The sequence below is a fragment of the Mytilus californianus genome, unplaced genomic scaffold (genome assembly GCF_021869535.1).
Source record: "Mytilus californianus isolate M0D057914Y unplaced genomic scaffold, xbMytCali1.0.p SCAF_7, whole genome shotgun sequence".
Classification (NCBI taxonomy): domain Eukaryota; kingdom Metazoa; phylum Mollusca; class Bivalvia; order Mytilida; family Mytilidae; genus Mytilus; species Mytilus californianus.
In genome coordinates this window covers 27579847-27597598 of record NW_026262723.1, presented here as the reverse complement: position 1 = coordinate 27597598, position 17752 = coordinate 27579847, and the positions used below count along the sequence as shown (strand labels likewise).

The window sequence follows — 17752 nt, the reverse complement described above, 5'->3', positions numbered from 1 at the left end:
CTGTCCCTGTCTGTCTGTCTGTCTGTCGGTCCGTCGTCAACATATCGGACATTAACTCAAAAACGCTTTAACCAATTTGCATAAAACTTTGGTGAATTGTTTATATTTATGGACGTGAGCTCCCTGTCGTTTTTTATAAACTTTAGATTTTACGTTTCCAAGTTATGGGGTTTTATTCATTAAAAAAAGGGGGATTTTCCAGTTTTCGGACAATAACTCAAGAATGCTTTCACCAACTTGCAAGAAATTTTGGTTAATTGTTAATATCTATTGACAAGAGCTCCCTTTTGATTTTTATAAATTTTGGATTTTACGTTTCCAAGTTACAGGGTTTTATTCATAAAAAAAAAGGGTGATTTTCCAGTTTTTGGACAATAACTCAAAAATGCTTTAGCAGTTCTCATGAAACTTTGATGAATTGTTGATATCTATTGATGTAAGCTCCCTTTAGAATTTTGTAAATTTTAGATTTTACGTTTCCAAGTTACAGGGTTTTATTCATAAAAAAAAAGGGGGATTTTCCAGTTTTTGGACAATAACTCAAAAATGCTTTAGCAGTTCTCATGAAACTTTGATGAATTGTTGATATCTATTGATGTAAGCTCCCTTTAGAATTTTGTAAATTTTAGATTTTATGTTTCCAAGTTACAGGGTTTTATTCATAAAAAAAAAGGGGGATTTTCCAGTTTTTGGACAATAACTCAAAAATGCTTTAGCAGTTCTCATGAAACTTTGATGAATTGTTGATATCTATTGATGTAAGCTCCCTTTAGAATTTTGTAAATTTTAGATTTTACACTTCCGAGTTATGGGGTTTTATTCATTAAAAAAGGGGGGATTTTCCAGTTTTCGGACAATAACTCAAAAATGCTTTCACCAACTTGCAAGAAGTTTTGGTTAATTGTTAATATCTATTGACAAGAGCTCCCTTTTGATTTTTATAAATTTTAGATTTTACGTTTCCAAGTTACAGGGTTTTATTCATAAAAAAAAGGGGGATTTTCCAGTTTTCGGACAATAACTCAAAAATGCTTTAGCAGTTCTCATGAAACTTTGATGAATTGTTGATATCTATTGATGTAAGCTCCCTTTAGAATTTTGTAAATTTTAGATTTTATGTTTCCAAGTTACAGGGTTTTATTCATAAAAAAAAAGGGGGATTTTCCAGTTTTTGGACAATAACTCAAAAATGCTTTAGCAGTTCTCATGAAACTTTGATGAATTGTTGATATCTATTGATGTAAGCTCCCTTTAGAATTTTGTAAATTTTAGATTTTACACTTCCGAGTTATGGGGTTTTATTCATTAAAAAAGGGGGGATTTTCCAGTTTTCGGACAATAACTCAAAAATGCTTTCACCAACTTGCAAGAAGTTTTGGTTAATTGTTAATATCTATTGACAAGAGCTCCCTTTTGATTTTTATAAATTTTAGATTTTACGTTTCCAAGTTACAGGGTTTTATTCATAAAAAAAAGGGGGATTTTCCAGTTTTCGGACAATAACTCAAAAATGCTTTCAGCAGTTCTCATGAAACTTTGATGAATTGTTGATATCTATTGATGTAAGCTCTCTTTAGAATTTTGTAAATTTTAGATTTTACATTTCCGAGTTATGGGGTTTTATTCATTAAAAAAGGGGGGATTTTCCAGTTTTCAGACAATAACTCAAAAATGCTTTCAGCAATTCTTATGAAACTTTGGTGAATTGATTATATCTATTGATGTAAGCTCCCTTTAGAATTTTATAAATTTTATTTGTTTATAGTCTGACAACAGATTTACTAAGTATTGTGCAACAGCATAGTGTATTGCACAACAGCAAGAAATCTTTAATTGAGTCTCCCAAACGAAGTTTGGGAAGACTTATTGTTTTTGCTCAATTCTTATTATTATTATTATTCTTCTTCTTCTTCTTCTTCTTCTTCTTCTTCTTTTCTTCTTCTTCTTCTTCTTCTTCTTCTTCTTCTTCTTCTTCTTCTTCTTCTTCTTCTTCTTCTTCTTCTTCTTCTTCTTCTTCTTCTTCTCCAGCCGCTTTTAAATTTGAACTTGTCTGCACCCGTTCTCCAAAACCCCTTGTCAGATTAACTTAGGGTTTCACAATATGTTAGACTAACATGTCTAGTGGTGCAATCAGGGTTTTGTTTGTGCAATGGGGTTTATAAAGGGGTAGTTTGAGGGGCAAAAAGAAAAGAGGGTTTTACTATAGAACCCTATGGGATTTTATTTTTTAAAATTTTCAAATGATTATAAATTAAAAACCGTTTGTGATAGACACAATCTTTTTAATTGAAAATGTTCTAAATGATATAAAGCCCATTAAATTAAATAAAGGGTTAGTCCCCAGGGGTCACCCCCACCCCCTGCCATTTAAGAAAGTTCTAATACCTTGTAAGTGGTCAAGATCCCCACCCCTAAACCATATATATTTTGGTTTGTCATGCTAAGATGGTGTGAATGATATACAGGGTTAGTCCCCAGGGGTCATCCCGACCCCCTGCCATTTGAGAAAGTTCTAATATCTTGTAAATGGTCGAGATCCCCACCCCTAAACCATATATATTCTGGTTTGTCATGATAAAGCACATCAAATGTAAGACAGGGATAGTCCCCAGGGGTCACCCCCACCCCATGCCATTCAAGAAAGTTCTTATATCTTCTAAGTGGTCAAGATCCCCACCCCTATATTCTGGTTTGTCATGATAAAGAACATCAAATGAAATACAGGGTTAGTCCCCAGGGGTCACCCCACCCCCTGCCATTTAAGAAAGTTCTGATATCTTGGAAGTGGTCAAGATCCCCACCCCTTAACCATATATATTCTGGTTTGTCATGCTAAGATGGTTTGAATGATATACAGGATTAGTCCCCAGGGGTCATCCCGACCCCCTGCCATTTGAGAAAGTTCTAATATCTTGTAAATGGTCGAGATCCCCACCCCTAAACCATATATATTCTGGTTTGTCATGCTAAGATGGTTTGAATGATATACAGGGTTAGTCCCCAGGGGTCATCCCGACCCCTTGCCATTTGAGAAAGTTCTAATATCTTGTAAATGGTCGAGATCCCCACCCCTAAACCATATATATTCTGGTTTGTCATGATAAAGCACATCAAATGTAATACAGGGTTAGTCCCCAGGGGTCACCCCCACCCCATGCCATTTAAGAAAGTTCTAATATCTTGTAAGTGGTCAAGATCCCCACCCCTAAACCATATATATTCTGGTTTGTCATGCGAAGATGGTTTGAATGATATACAGGATTAGTCCTCAGGGGTCATCCCGACCCCCTGCCATTTGGGAAAGTTCTAATATCTTGTAAATGGTTGAGATCCCCACCCCTAAACCATATATATTCCTGTTCGTCATGTAACGAACATTTGAATGACGTATTGGGTCAGTCCCCAGGGGTTCCCCCCACCCCCAATGTTCTAGTATCTTGTAAATGGTCGAGATCCCCACCCCTAAACCATATATATTCTGGTTTGTCATGCCAAGATGATTTGAATAATATACAAGGTTAGTCCCCAGGCATCACTAATGCATATAACTTTACTGGACCAAACCAATTTTCACTGGACGTTGCCCAATGTCAGGCGACCCTGGGAATTAGGAATTATGGGAGCTTCGTTTGGGAGACTTCGTAACAGCATCCTGTTACAATCATTTCTTGTTGAATATAAATTCACTTCATATAACCAATTTCAAGTTCTTTGACTACATTTATTCAGAAACCTATAATATGTCAAATATTTAATTACAATCCAAATTCAGACCTGTATCAAGCTTGAATATTGTGTCCATTTTTGCCCCAACTGTTCAGGGTTGGACATCTGCGGGCGTATCAAGCTGCGCTCAGCGAAGCAGTTTATACAGTTTGTTGCATCAGAGTTGTGGGAATTTAATTGTCAGATTTTAGTAAATTTTTCACATTGTACCATAACTTGAGTTTACTTGAATTGATTTAGTGGAAACTTTACATAATTGTTGGAATTGGTGAATGTAAAAAACTGTTTGATTTAAGAATATGGTATCCTCAGGCATGTTTTTCTACAGAGCCATTTTATTTCCTTATGATTAAATGCTTTGGGAATATCCTATTTTATTCTTGCAACAATTTCAAATTGCACAATAAGGGTGTATCATGCACTCTTGGGGCAGCATTTGAAATTGACAAAAAGTATCAACATGCCAACATTTCATCAACTTTCAATAGGAAAAATACTGTAAAGTTAAATATTTACTGATACAGATATAATTGAGAATGGAAATGGGGAATGTGTCAAAGAGACAACAACCCGAGCGAAAAGCAGAAAACAGCCGAAGTCCTCCAATGGGTCTTCAACACAGCGAGAATATCACGCACCCGGAGGCGGGCTTCAGCTGGCCCCTAAATGTGTACTAGTTCAGTGAAAATGGACGTCATACTAAACTCCAAAACATATAAATGAACTAAAATTAAAAACACATACAAGACTAACAATGACCAGAGGTTCCTGACTTGGGACAGGCGCAAAAATGCGGCGGGGTTAAACATGTTTTCTGAGATCTCCCCCTCCCCTTATACCTCTAGCCAATGTAGATAACAGGATAACCAAGCAAAGATAGATCAAACCATAATCAAAATACGAGTTGAAAATACTAAATTCAAACCATAGAAAAATAGGTAGGCGGAGTTTCAGTCTGTTTTATATATACTGGGATTTGATTGGACAATAAAAATTGACATGCAATGAAGTTAATGTTTATTGTCCAATCAAATTCCATTATATAGTTAACAGACTGAAACAGACTACCTACCTAATGTTTACAAACATCCAAACAAACATAGCAAGCAAGTAGATCAAAGGTTTGCTTTGCATGCTTTTATAGAAGAGCTGTAAAATAGACAATGTGCTTACTCCTACTTTTTATTCTCAAATTGGAATAAACCAGGGGGATGTTTTGAGTCCCAACCATTTCAAGATTTTTATACATGATTGAAATTACAGCTAGGTATGTTTAAAACTAGCTCTGCAGCATGCCAGAAAGAAAATGAATATTTATTACAGCACATTTTTATGAATGATTTTTTAGATAAATCCAATTTAAGATATATGAAGTATATTTTAGGTATAAACAAAAAGTCTTCTAACCTAAATGTGCTAGGAGAGCTTGGTAGATTCCCTTTATATTTTTCAGTTGTATTATCAATGATGACATATTGGTTTAGAATAAAAAAAATATGAAAGATGGTTTACTGTACGATACCTATATGTGTAACAAAAACATGTTTACTAATAATATTGAATGCAGGTATTCATCCATACATTACATTTTTAAAAAGCTGAATATTCATAATTTGGAGGTAAAGCTTAACTTTTTTATCAAGTCAGTTAAGCAAAAACTTTGTAATAGTTTTGTAAAATTTTGGAACACAAAAAGAACAGATACAAAGAGTAGTAAATTAGATACTTATTTCAAACTAAAAACTTGTTTTTCTAAAGAAATATATCTATCTTTAAACAATTTTCAATTGAGAAGTGCCATATGTAAAATCAGAATCAGTGCCCATGATCTCAAAATAGAAAGAGACAGGTATAAAACTTTATATATAGAAAGAGACCAAAGGCTTTGTAAGAAATGTACTCTAAATCTGGTTAAGAAGAGGAACGAAAGATACCAGAGGGACAGTCAAACTCATAGATCGAAAACAAACTGACAACGCCATGGCCAAAAATAAAATTTAGGCAAATAGACAAATAATAGTACAGATGACACAACATAGAAAACTAAAGACTAAGCAACACGAACCCCACCAAAAACTATAGGTGATCTCATGTGCTCCGGAAGGGTTAGCAGATCCTGCTCCACGTGTGGCACCCGTCGTGTTACTTATGTTATTACAAATCCGGTAAATAGTCTAAATCTGGTTGAACATTTTATTACTAGTTGTCGTGCATACAAAGATAATAGGGAGATATTTTTCAAGGAGATAAACAGTATTTGTCCTAATTTTTTATATCTCTCAAATGAGGCAAAATTTGTTTGGTTATTTACTAATGAAAATTTTTCTGTACTTAAATATTTAGGGAACTATATTATTACATGTCTAAATGTTAGACGAAATATAAATTAATGTATGTAATAACAATGATAATTGTAATGATTGTATGGTTCTGGTCCTGCCTGGAATTAAATGTAATATGTGATTTATATAGAATGGAGATAATAACATGTCTGAACTTTTTAATGTTTCATTTCAATGTATAAAAAAAAATGTTTTTTCTGTTACAAATCATGATGTATTGTTTTATGTGTATATGTCATGCTGCCCATCAAGGGCCCTTAATTGGAATAATAAATATTCTTTTTCTTATTCTTATTATGTTATGGTGTTGTCTGCGTCTGCGTCTGAAGACATTTTGGTTCGCAGACAATAACTTGAGTATAAGTTCATGAATCTCTATGAAATTTTATCACAAGGTTCCATACCACTTAAGAGTGGTTGGAATTGTTTTTGGGGGCTATTGTCTTAGCGGTTTTGTAATTAGGGGTCAAAAAAGGGGTCACTAACAAGCATTTTTCATGTTTCAGGACACTAATTTGTGTATTAGAGTATGGATTTCTATGAAATTTTACTCAAGGTTTCATACTTCAAAAGGAAAGTTGGGATTGATTTTAGGTGTCATGGTCCAAACCGTTTAATAATAAGGGACTGAAAGGGGACCCAAAAACTCGGATTTTGTGATTTCTGGACAATAACTTGAGTATAAGTCTATTTATTGCTATTTAATTGTGCCACAAGGTGATATACCATAAAATAAAGTTTGGGATTGAATTTATGGGTTATGACCCTGTTGGTTTAGTTAAAAAGGGCCAAAACCCAATACTTTGTATACATTGCTTATTTCTTGAGCAATTTCAATGGGGTTTAATTCAAAAGTCTTGAATTCTTGGGAGTCTTTAATATGCTGAATCTAATTGGGTATTTAGAATTTGGATCTTTTTTGAAATGGTCCATATTAACCCTTCGCCCCCAATCCCGCCCAGTAGTCGTGATAGCAACCACCATTCTTTGATGGCCCGTATGACCCTCCATACTTTTTTTAAACTGCCCCAGATGAACTGTCTTGACAGCAGTGAGTTCAATCATGTAATTCATGGTCCATAAACCCTTCCAAGATGTGTTTTTATGAAAATATGACAACTGTAATGGCCTTTTTAGAGTTCAAAATCGGAAAAACGTGAAAAGTAGCCAAAATCAGGTGGGAGTGGGAGTCTTTTGATGGCCATTACCTTACTGGTATGGGCAATAGGTATTAACTATTATCATAAATGCATGCATAGGTGGTACAGGAACACAAGGAAGTATAATATGGCCAGACGAAATCTGGTCTGTAAAATCTAGGTGCCCGATTTGTCAGAAATCTGAAAAAACGGACATTTAGGCAGACCTGGCTTGCCAATAATAATTCCCCAGCAAGGCACTCAAGTCATATTTACTTCCAGTCAGTATGGTTGGACTGCTGTAACTATAAGGTAATAAGTGAATGACAAAGAAAAGTCTGCACCCGTTCTCCAAAACCCCTTGTCAGATTAACTTAGGGTTTCACAATATGTTAGACTAACATGTCTAGTGGTGCAATCAGGGTTTTGTTTGTGCAATGGGGTTTATAAAGGGGTAGTTTGAGGGGCAAAAAGAAAAGAGGGTTTTACTATAGAACCCTATGGGATTTTATTTTTTAAAATTTTCAAATGATTATAAATTAAAAACCGTTTGTGATAGACACAATCTTTTTAATTGAAAATGTTCTAAATGATATAAAGCCCATTAAATTAAATAAAGGGTTAGTCCCCAGGGGTCACCCCCACCCCCTGCCATTTAAGAAAGTTCTAATACCTTGTAAGTGGTCAAGATCCCCACCCCTAAACCATATATATTTTGGTTTGTCATGCTAAGATGGTGTGAATGATATACAGGGTTAGTCCCCAGGGGTCATCCCGACCCCCTGCCATTTGAGAAAGTTCTAATATCTTGTAAATGGTCGAGATCCCCACCCCTAAACCATATATATTCTGGTTTGTCATGATAAAGCACATCAAATGTAAGACAGGGATAGTCCCCAGGGGTCACCCCCACCCCATGCCATTCAAGAAAGTTCTTATATCTTCTAAGTGGTCAAGATCCCCACCCCTATATTCTGGTTTGTCATGATAAAGAACATCAAATGAAATACAGGGTTAGTCCCCAGGGGTCACCCCACCCCCTGCCATTTAAGAAAGTTCTGATATCTTGGAAGTGGTCAAGATCCCCACCCCTTAACCATATATATTCTGGTTTGTCATGCTAAGATGGTTTGAATGATATACAGGATTAGTCCCCAGGGGTCATCCCGACCCCCTGCCATTTGAGAAAGTTCTAATATCTTGTAAATGGTCGAGATCCCCACCCCTAAACCATATATATTCTGGTTTGTCATGCTAAGATGGTTTGAATGATATACAGGGTTAGTCCCCAGGGGTCATCCCGACCCCTTGCCATTTGAGAAAGTTCTAATATCTTGTAAATGGTCGAGATCCCCACCCCTAAACCATATATATTCTGGTTTGTCATGATAAAGCACATCAAATGTAATACAGGGTTAGTCCCCAGGGGTCACCCCCACCCCATGCCATTTAAGAAAGTTCTAATATCTTCTGTGTGGTCAAGATCCCCACCCCTGAATCATATATATTCTGGTTTGTCATGATAAAGCACATCAAATGAAATACAGGGTTAGTCCCCAGGGGTCACCCCCACCCCCAGCCATTTAAGAAAGTTCTAATATCTTGTAAGTGGTCAAAATCCCCACCCCTAAACCATATATATTCTGGTTTGTCATGCTAAGATGGTTTGAATGATATACAGGGTTAGTCCCCAGGGGTCATCCCCGACCCCTTGCCATTTGAGAAAGTTCTAATATCTTGTAAATGGTCGAGATCCCCACCCCTAAACCATATATATTCTGGTTTGTCATGATAAAGCACATCAAATGAAATACAGGGTTAGTCCCCAGGGGTCACCCCCACCGCCTGCCATTTAAGAAAGTTCTAATATCTTGTAAGTGGTCAAGATCCCCACCCCTAAACCATATATATTCTGGTTTGTCATGCGAAGATGGTTTGAATGATATACAGGATTAGTCCTCAGGGGTCATCCCGACCCCCTGCCATTTGGGAAAGTTCTAATATCTTGTAAATGGTTGAGATCCCCACCCCTAAACCATATATATTCCTGTTCGTCATGTAACGAACATTTGAATGACGTATTGGGTCAGTCCCCAGGGGTTCCCCCCACCCCCAATGTTCTAGTATCTTGTAAATGGTCGAGATCCCCACCCCTAAACCATATATATTCTGGTTTGTCATGCCAAGATGATTTGAATAATATACAAGGTTAGTCCCCAGGCATCACTAATGCATATAACTTTACTGGACCAAACCAATTTTCACTGGACGTTGCCCAATGTCAGGCGACCCTGGGAATTAGGAATTATGGGAGCTTCGTTTGGGAGACTTCGTAACAGCATCCTGTTACAATCATTTCTTGTTGAATATAAATTCACTTCATATAACCAATTTCAAGTTCTTTGACTACATTTATTCAGAAACCTATAATATGTCAAATATTTAATTACAATCCAAATTCAGACCTGTATCAAGCTTGAATATTGTGTCCATTTTTGCCCCAACTGTTCAGGGTTGGACATCTGCGGGCGTATCAAGCTGCGCTCAGCGAAGCAGTTTATACAGTTTGTTGCATCAGAGTTGTGGGAATTTAATTGTCAGATTTTAGTAAATTTTTCACATTGTACCATAACTTGAGTTTACTTGAATTGATTTAGTGGAAACTTTACATAATTGTTGGAATTGGTGAATGTAAAAAACTGTTTGATTTAAGAATATGGTATCCTCAGGCATGTTTTTCTACAGAGCCATTTTATTTCCTTATGATTAAATGCTTTGGGAATATCCTATTTTATTCTTGCAACAATTTCAAATTGCACAATAAGGGTGTATCATGCACTCTTGGGGCAGCATTTGAAATTGACAAAAAGTATCAACATGCCAACATTTCATCAACTTTCAATAGGAAAAATACTGTAAAGTTAAATATTTACTGATACAGATATAATTGAGAATGGAAATGGGGATTTGTGTCAAAGAGACAACAACCCGAGCGAAAAGCAGAAAACAGCCGAAGTCCTCCAATGGGTCTTCAACACAGCGAGAATATCACGCACCCGGAGGCGGGCTTCAGCTGGCCCCTAAATGTGTACTAGTTCAGTGAAAATGGACGTCATACTAAACTCCAAAACATATAAATGAACTAAAATTAAAAACACATACAAGACTAACAATGACCAGAGGTTCCTGACTTGGGACAGGCGCAAAAATGCGGCGGGGTTAAACATGTTTTCTGAGATCTCCCCCTCCCCTTATACCTCTAGCCAATGTAGATAACAGGATAACCAAGCAAAGATAGATCAAACCATAATCAAAATACGAGTTGAAAATACTAAATTCAAACCATAGAAAAATAGGTAGGCGGAGTTTCAGTCTGTTTTATATATACTGGGATTTGATTGGACAATAAAAATTGACATGCAATGAAGTTAATGTTTATTGTCCAATCAAATTCCATTATATAGTTAACAGACTGAAACAGACTACCTACCTAATGTTTACAAACATCCAAACAAACATAGCAAGCAAGTAGATCAAAGGTTTGCTTTGCATGCTTTTATAGAAGAGCTGTAAAATAGACAATGTGCTTACTCCTACTTTTTATTCTCAAATTGGAATAAACCAGGGGGATGTTTTGAGTCCCAACCATTTCAAGATTTTTATACATGATTGAAATTACAGCTAGGTATGTTTAAAACTAGCTCTGCAGCATGCCAGAAAGAAAATGAATATTTATTACAGCACATTTTTATGAATGATTTTTTAGATAAATCCAATTTAAGATATATGAAGTATATTTTAGGTATAAACAAAAAGTCTTCTAACCTAAATGTGCTAGGAGAGCTTGGTAGATTCCCTTTATATTTTTCAGTTGTATTATCAATGATGACATATTGGTTTAGAATAAAAAAAATATGAAAGATGGTTTACTGTACGATACCTATATGTGTAACAAAAACATGTTTACTAATAATATTGAATGCAGGTATTCATCCATACATTACATTTTTAAAAAGCTGAATATTCATAATTTGGAGGTAAAGCTTAACTTTTTTATCAAGTCAGTTAAGCAAAAACTTTGTAATAGTTTTGTAAAATTTTGGAACACAAAAAGAACAGATACAAAGAGTAGTAAATTAGATACTTATTTCAAACTAAAAACTTGTTTTTCTAAAGAAATATATCTATCTTTAAACAATTTTCAATTGAGAAGTGCCATATGTAAAATCAGAATCAGTGCCCATGATCTCAAAATAGAAAGAGACAGGTATAAAACTTTATATATAGAAAGAGACCAAAGGCTTTGTAAGAAATGTACTCTAAATCTGGTTAAGAAGAGGAACGAAAGATACCAGAGGGACAGTCAAACTCATAGATCGAAAACAAACTGACAACGCCATGGCCAAAAATAAAATTTAGGCAAATAGACAAATAATAGTACAGATGACACAACATAGAAAACTAAAGACTAAGCAACACGAACCCCACCAAAAACTATAGGTGATCTCATGTGCTCCGGAAGGGTTAGCAGATCCTGCTCCACGTGTGGCACCCGTCGTGTTACTTATGTTATTACAAATCCGGTAAATAGTCTAAATCTGGTTGAACATTTTATTACTAGTTGTCGTGCATACAAAGATAATAGGGAGATATTTTTCAAGGAGATAAACAGTATTTGTCCTAATTTTTTATATCTCTCAAATGAGGCAAAATTTGTTTGGTTATTTACTAATGAAAATTTTTCTGTACTTAAATATTTAGGGAACTATATTATTACATGTCTAAATGTTAGACGAAATATAAATTAATGTATGTAATAACAATGATAATTGTAATGATTGTATGGTTCTGGTCCTGCCTGGAATTAAATGTAATATGTGATTTATATAGAATGGAGATAATAACATGTCTGAACTTTTTAATGTTTCATTTCAATGTATAAAAAAAAATGTTTTTTCTGTTACAAATCATGATGTATTGTTTTATGTGTATATGTCATGCTGCCCATCAAGGGCCCTTAATTGGAATAATAAATATTCTTTTTCTTATTCTTATTATGTTATGGTGTTGTCTGCGTCTGCGTCTGAAGACATTTTGGTTCGCAGACAATAACTTGAGTATAAGTTCATGAATCTCTATGAAATTTTATCACAAGGTTCCATACCACTTAAGAGTGGTTGGAATTGTTTTTGGGGGCTATTGTCTTAGCGGTTTTGTAATTAGGGGTCAAAAAAGGGGTCACTAACAAGCATTTTTCATGTTTCAGGACACTAATTTGTGTATTAGAGTATGGATTTCTATGAAATTTTACTCAAGGTTTCATACTTCAAAAGGAAAGTTGGGATTGATTTTAGGTGTCATGGTCCAAACCGTTTAATAATAAGGGACTGAAAGGGGACCCAAAAACTCGGATTTTGTGATTTCTGGACAATAACTTGAGTATAAGTCTATTTATTGCTATTTAATTGTGCCACAAGGTGATATACCATAAAATAAAGTTTGGGATTGAATTTATGGGTTATGACCCTGTTGGTTTAGTTAAAAAGGGCCAAAACCCAATACTTTGTATACATTGCTTATTTCTTGAGCAATTTCAATGGGGTTTAATTCAAAAGTCTTGAATTCTTGGGAGTCTTTAATATGCTGAATCTAATTGGGTATTTAGAATTTGGATCTTTTTTGAAATGGTCCATATTAACCCTTCGCCCCCAATCCCGCCCAGTAGTCGTGATAGCAACCACCATTCTTTGATGGCCCGTATGACCCTCCATACTTTTTTTAAACTGCCCCAGATGAACTGTCTTGACAGCAGTGAGTTCAATCATGTAATTCATGGTCCATAAACCCTTCCAAGATGTGTTTTTATGAAAATATGACAACTGTAATGGCCTTTTTAGAGTTCAAAATCGGAAAAACGTGAAAAGTAGCCAAAATCAGGTGGGAGTGGGAGTCTTTTGATGGCCATTACCTTACTGGTATGGGCAATAGGTATTAACTATTATCATAAATGCATGCATAGGTGGTACAGGAACACAAGGAAGTATAATATGGCCAGACGAAATCTGGTCTGTAAAATCTAGGTGCCCGATTTGTCAGAAATCTGAAAAAACGGACATTTAGGCAGACCTGGCTTGCCAATAATAATTCCCCAGCAAGGCACTCAAGTCATATTTACTTCCAGTCAGTATGGTTGGACTGCTGTAACTATAAGGTAATAAGTGAATGACAAAGAAACACAGTTTGGTCAATGTTCACCTCTTAAGGTCGTATAAAAATCGAAAAATAGACTGAAAATGACAATTTTTTCAGTAGGGTGGGTTCATACCCACCAGAAAATATACCACCTCCAATCCCACCCCCACCCATGGCATCCGCCCCCCAAATCTCAATACATAGTTTAATAGACCAGCATCAGTTACAGCATCAAGAGTCAACTCATTTGCATATAATTTGCATATGTTTGCAAATTTTCGAAAATGCCGGATTTTCGAGAAAAATCTTGGGGTCGAATGAGTTAAACTAATATTATATTTTTCCCCAAAACGCCCCTAAAACCCAACAGAAGTTAAATTTGACTATTTTGGTAAAATACGTTTAAACTAAATTTATTTTGGGGGTTATTGTTGTAGCTGTTTTGTATTTAAGGACCAAAAAGGGGTCAAAAACAAGCATTTTTCATGTTTCAGGACACTAATAGATAGATATAAGAAGATGTGGTATGAGTGCCAATGAGACAACTCTCCATCCTAGTAAAAATTTATAAAAGTAAACAAATATAGGTCAAAGTACGGTCTTCAACACGGAGCCTTGGCTCATACCGAACAGCAAGCTATAAAGGGCCCAAAAAGTTACTAGTGTAAAACCATTCAAACGGGAAAACCAACGGTCTAATCTATATAAAAAATGAGAAACGATAAACACTTATGAACCACATCAACAAACGACAACTACTCAGTGAACATCAGATTCCTGACTTAGGACAGGTGCAAACAATTGCAGTGGTTTTAAACGTTTTAATGGTACCAAACCTTCACCCTTATCTAAAACAATAATGTAACATCACAACATAGAAAGACACACTATAAAAAATCAATTGAAATGGCTTAACTCAATCAAAAGACATATTAACACCAGTGAACATACACTGAACAAATAAATTTGACCTATGATATAATGTATATACAAAATAAATAAATTAAGAGAAGATTAATTAAAGTAACATAGAGTATGGATTTCTATGAAATTTTACTCAAGGTTTCATACTTCAAAAGGAAAGTTGGGATTGATTTTAGGGGTCATGGTCCAAACTGTTTAATAATAAGGGGCTGAAAAGGGACCGAATAACTAGGATTTTCTGATTTCTGGACAATAACTTGAGTATAAGTCTATTTATTGCTATCTAATTGTGCCACAAGGTGTTGTACCATAAAATAAAGTTTGGGATTGATTTTAGGGGTTATGACCCTATTGGTTTAGTTAAAAGGGGCCAAAACCAATACTTTGTATACATTGCTTATTTCTTGAGCAATTTCAATGGGGTTTAATTCAAAAGTCTTGAATTCCTGGGAGTCTTTAATATGCTGAATCTAATTGGGTATTAAGAATTTGGATTTTAGGGTCTGTTTTTTGAAAAGATCCATATTAAGGTCCAAAGGGTCCAAAATTAAACTTTGTTTGATTTCATTAAAAATTAAATTATTGGTGTTCCCTGATATGCTGAATCTAATTGTGTATTTAGATATTTTGAATTTTGAGGCCTGTCTTCAAATGGTCCACATTAAGGTCCAAAGGGTCCAAAATACAACTTTTTTTTATTTAAAAAAAAATGAATTCTTGGGGTTCTTTGATATGCTGAATCTAAGCGTGTATTTAGTTTTTTTTATTTGGGGCATGGTCGGTGCACATTAAGGTCCAAAGAGTCCAAAATTAAACTTTGTTTGATTTAAAAAAAATAAAAATGGTTGGGGTTCTTTGTTATGCTGAATCTAAGCATGTATTGAGATTTTTTTATTTTGGGCACAATATTCAAGATGGTCCAAATTGGGGTCCAAAATTGAACATTGCTTGATTTCATCAAACATTAAATTGTTTGTGTAATTTGATACGGTAAATCCAACAGAGTTTTACACTTTTTAATTTTGTGCTAGGTTTTCAAAGTTGGCCCAAATTTGGGTCCAAAATTAAACTGTGTTTGATTTCTTCAAAAATTAAATCAATGGTGTTCTTTAATGTGTGCAATCTAACAGTGTTTTAAAGTTTTAAATTTTGGCCCGTTTTTCAAACTGGACCCCATAAAGGTCCAAAGTATCCAAAATAAAACTTAGTTTGATTTTAACAAAAAATGAAACAATGTGGTTATTTGATATGCTGATTCCAACCTGTATTTAGAATTTGAATATTGGACCATAATTGGTAAATGTCCAATTTTAAAATTATTTAAGAACTTATACCACATTCATTCTATATCAGAAACTATGCTATTAATATATATTTGCTCAGAATCTAAATTCAGAGATGTTATTGCTCAATTAACAGAAATTTTAAGTTGGGTCATAGTTTAAAATAGATATAACATCATATATAATTTTAGAGAACTATTTTTGTGGTTTACATCACTGGTTCATGGAAAATAAATAGGTTCATGGAAATTAAATGGGTTCACAGACAATAACTTAAGTATAAGTGTATGGATGTGTAAGAAATTTTAGCACAAGGTTCCATACCACAATAGGAGGGTTGAGATATTAAATAGTTAATCAAGCTCTACATTTATAGAATTTTTGCACAACTAATAGAGAAATTTTAAATTGAGTCATAGTTTAAAAAAGATTTGCTGATTCAGATAACTTAATTGTGGTGATAATTGTGTTTGCATTGTGTTCTATTTAAAGATTTTTTTACATGATTGAATATTTTCTTATGGTGGAAAATTCCCTTGGAAATTGAAATAGACCTTTGTCCATCTGTTGAAGTGGCAGTGTAGGTAAGTGAAGTTTTTAAATACAATTGTGCCAACATTATGTTATGCTACATCTTCATAAAAAAAATGTTATTTTTAGATAATAATCTATTTATATTAAAGGGTATATTTCATTACAATACATTGTGTAGATAAAGTTGTTGACATTGATAGATAAGTTGCAGATATTAGTTTGTGACAAATGAAAGAAAAAATATTGGGAACTATCAATTATATATATAAAGTTTGATTACACTAAGTGCTTTTACACGATCTAAAATTTATTTGCCTTCTTTAATTTTTGTTGTTATTTGTTTTCCAGTATCTATAATACTAATTAATTACATCATTTTTTTTTCAAAGGGAAATAACTCAAAATACAATAAAATCATAATTCACTCTTAAAAAATAAAATTATCTCACTTTGAATACAAATTTCCAAACATTTATAACCACAATTCCCATGCAAATCAACTGCTATTAAACATTTTTTTCTAATAAAAGGAAACCCTGTATTTACCCAAATTCATTAAATCATGCTTGATAGTTATCTATCCCAAAAGAAAAATATCTTCATCAATTAAAAAACAACTCTAATTGGCGAAAGTATGTTCATAAAACTTATCAGTAACCAAGCCTGAAATTATAAGTCATGATTTAAAAAAGAAGGACGAAAGATACCAGAGGGACAGTCAAACTCATAGATCGAAAACAAACTGACAACGCCATGGCCAAAAATAAACAGACAAACAGACAAATAATAGTACAGATGACACAACATAGAAAACTAAAGACTAAGCAACACGAACGCCACCAAAAACTGGGGGTGATCTCAGATGCTCCGGAAGGGTAAGCAGATCCTGCTCCACACGTGGCACCCGTCGTGTTGCTTATGTGATTACAAATCCGGTAAATAGTTTAATTCGGTAGGTCACATTCGTGAAAAGGAAGGGTATTGTAGTTACGACATAAGGAACACATCCGATATCATCTGTGAAACGGTTATTCCATAACGGTCAACCAACTCGTGATGGCGTCCGTAAAATTTACGAAGGGATGATTTCAACTTCACCATTTGGAATTCTTGGTTTAATAGCTTCCTTGTGAGCAGCACTCATCTATCAAGGAAATCATGATAGGAAATACAAGCCCGGGAATATCGTATCAATTGGGAGATATATACTCCGTATGCAGGCGCTGCTGGAATGTTGCTACATAGAAATGGAAAGTTCACAATTGGGAAGCTGAAATCATATCTTTTGTCGTAAAGTTTTGTTTTCAACCGACCCTCATTGTCAATTTCTAGATATAAGTCAAGATATGAGGCAGACTTAACTGTATCTGTAGTATCCTTTATCTCTAGTTCGATGGGATAGATTCGTTCAACATAGTCACCAAATTTTGTATTATTTAGTGAAAGAACATCATCTATATAGCGGAACGTAAAGTTAAAGGATATTGCTAACTTCTTATCTTTCTTCCTAAGAGGTTCCTGTATGAAGTCAGCCTCATAATAATAAAGAAACAAGTCGGCAAGACAAGAAAATTAACACCTACAACAAAAATAAATTAACAACAACTATGAC

At 34.6% G+C, this 17752-nt stretch overlaps 1 long non-coding RNA gene across 1 annotated transcript in view; it reads right to left on the bottom strand.

Annotated features, from left to right (window-relative positions):
* Positions 1–17752, bottom strand: part of LOC127709684 (uncharacterized) — a 38389-nt gene that overhangs the window by 4665 nt on the left and 15972 nt on the right. The window lies entirely within an intron of this gene.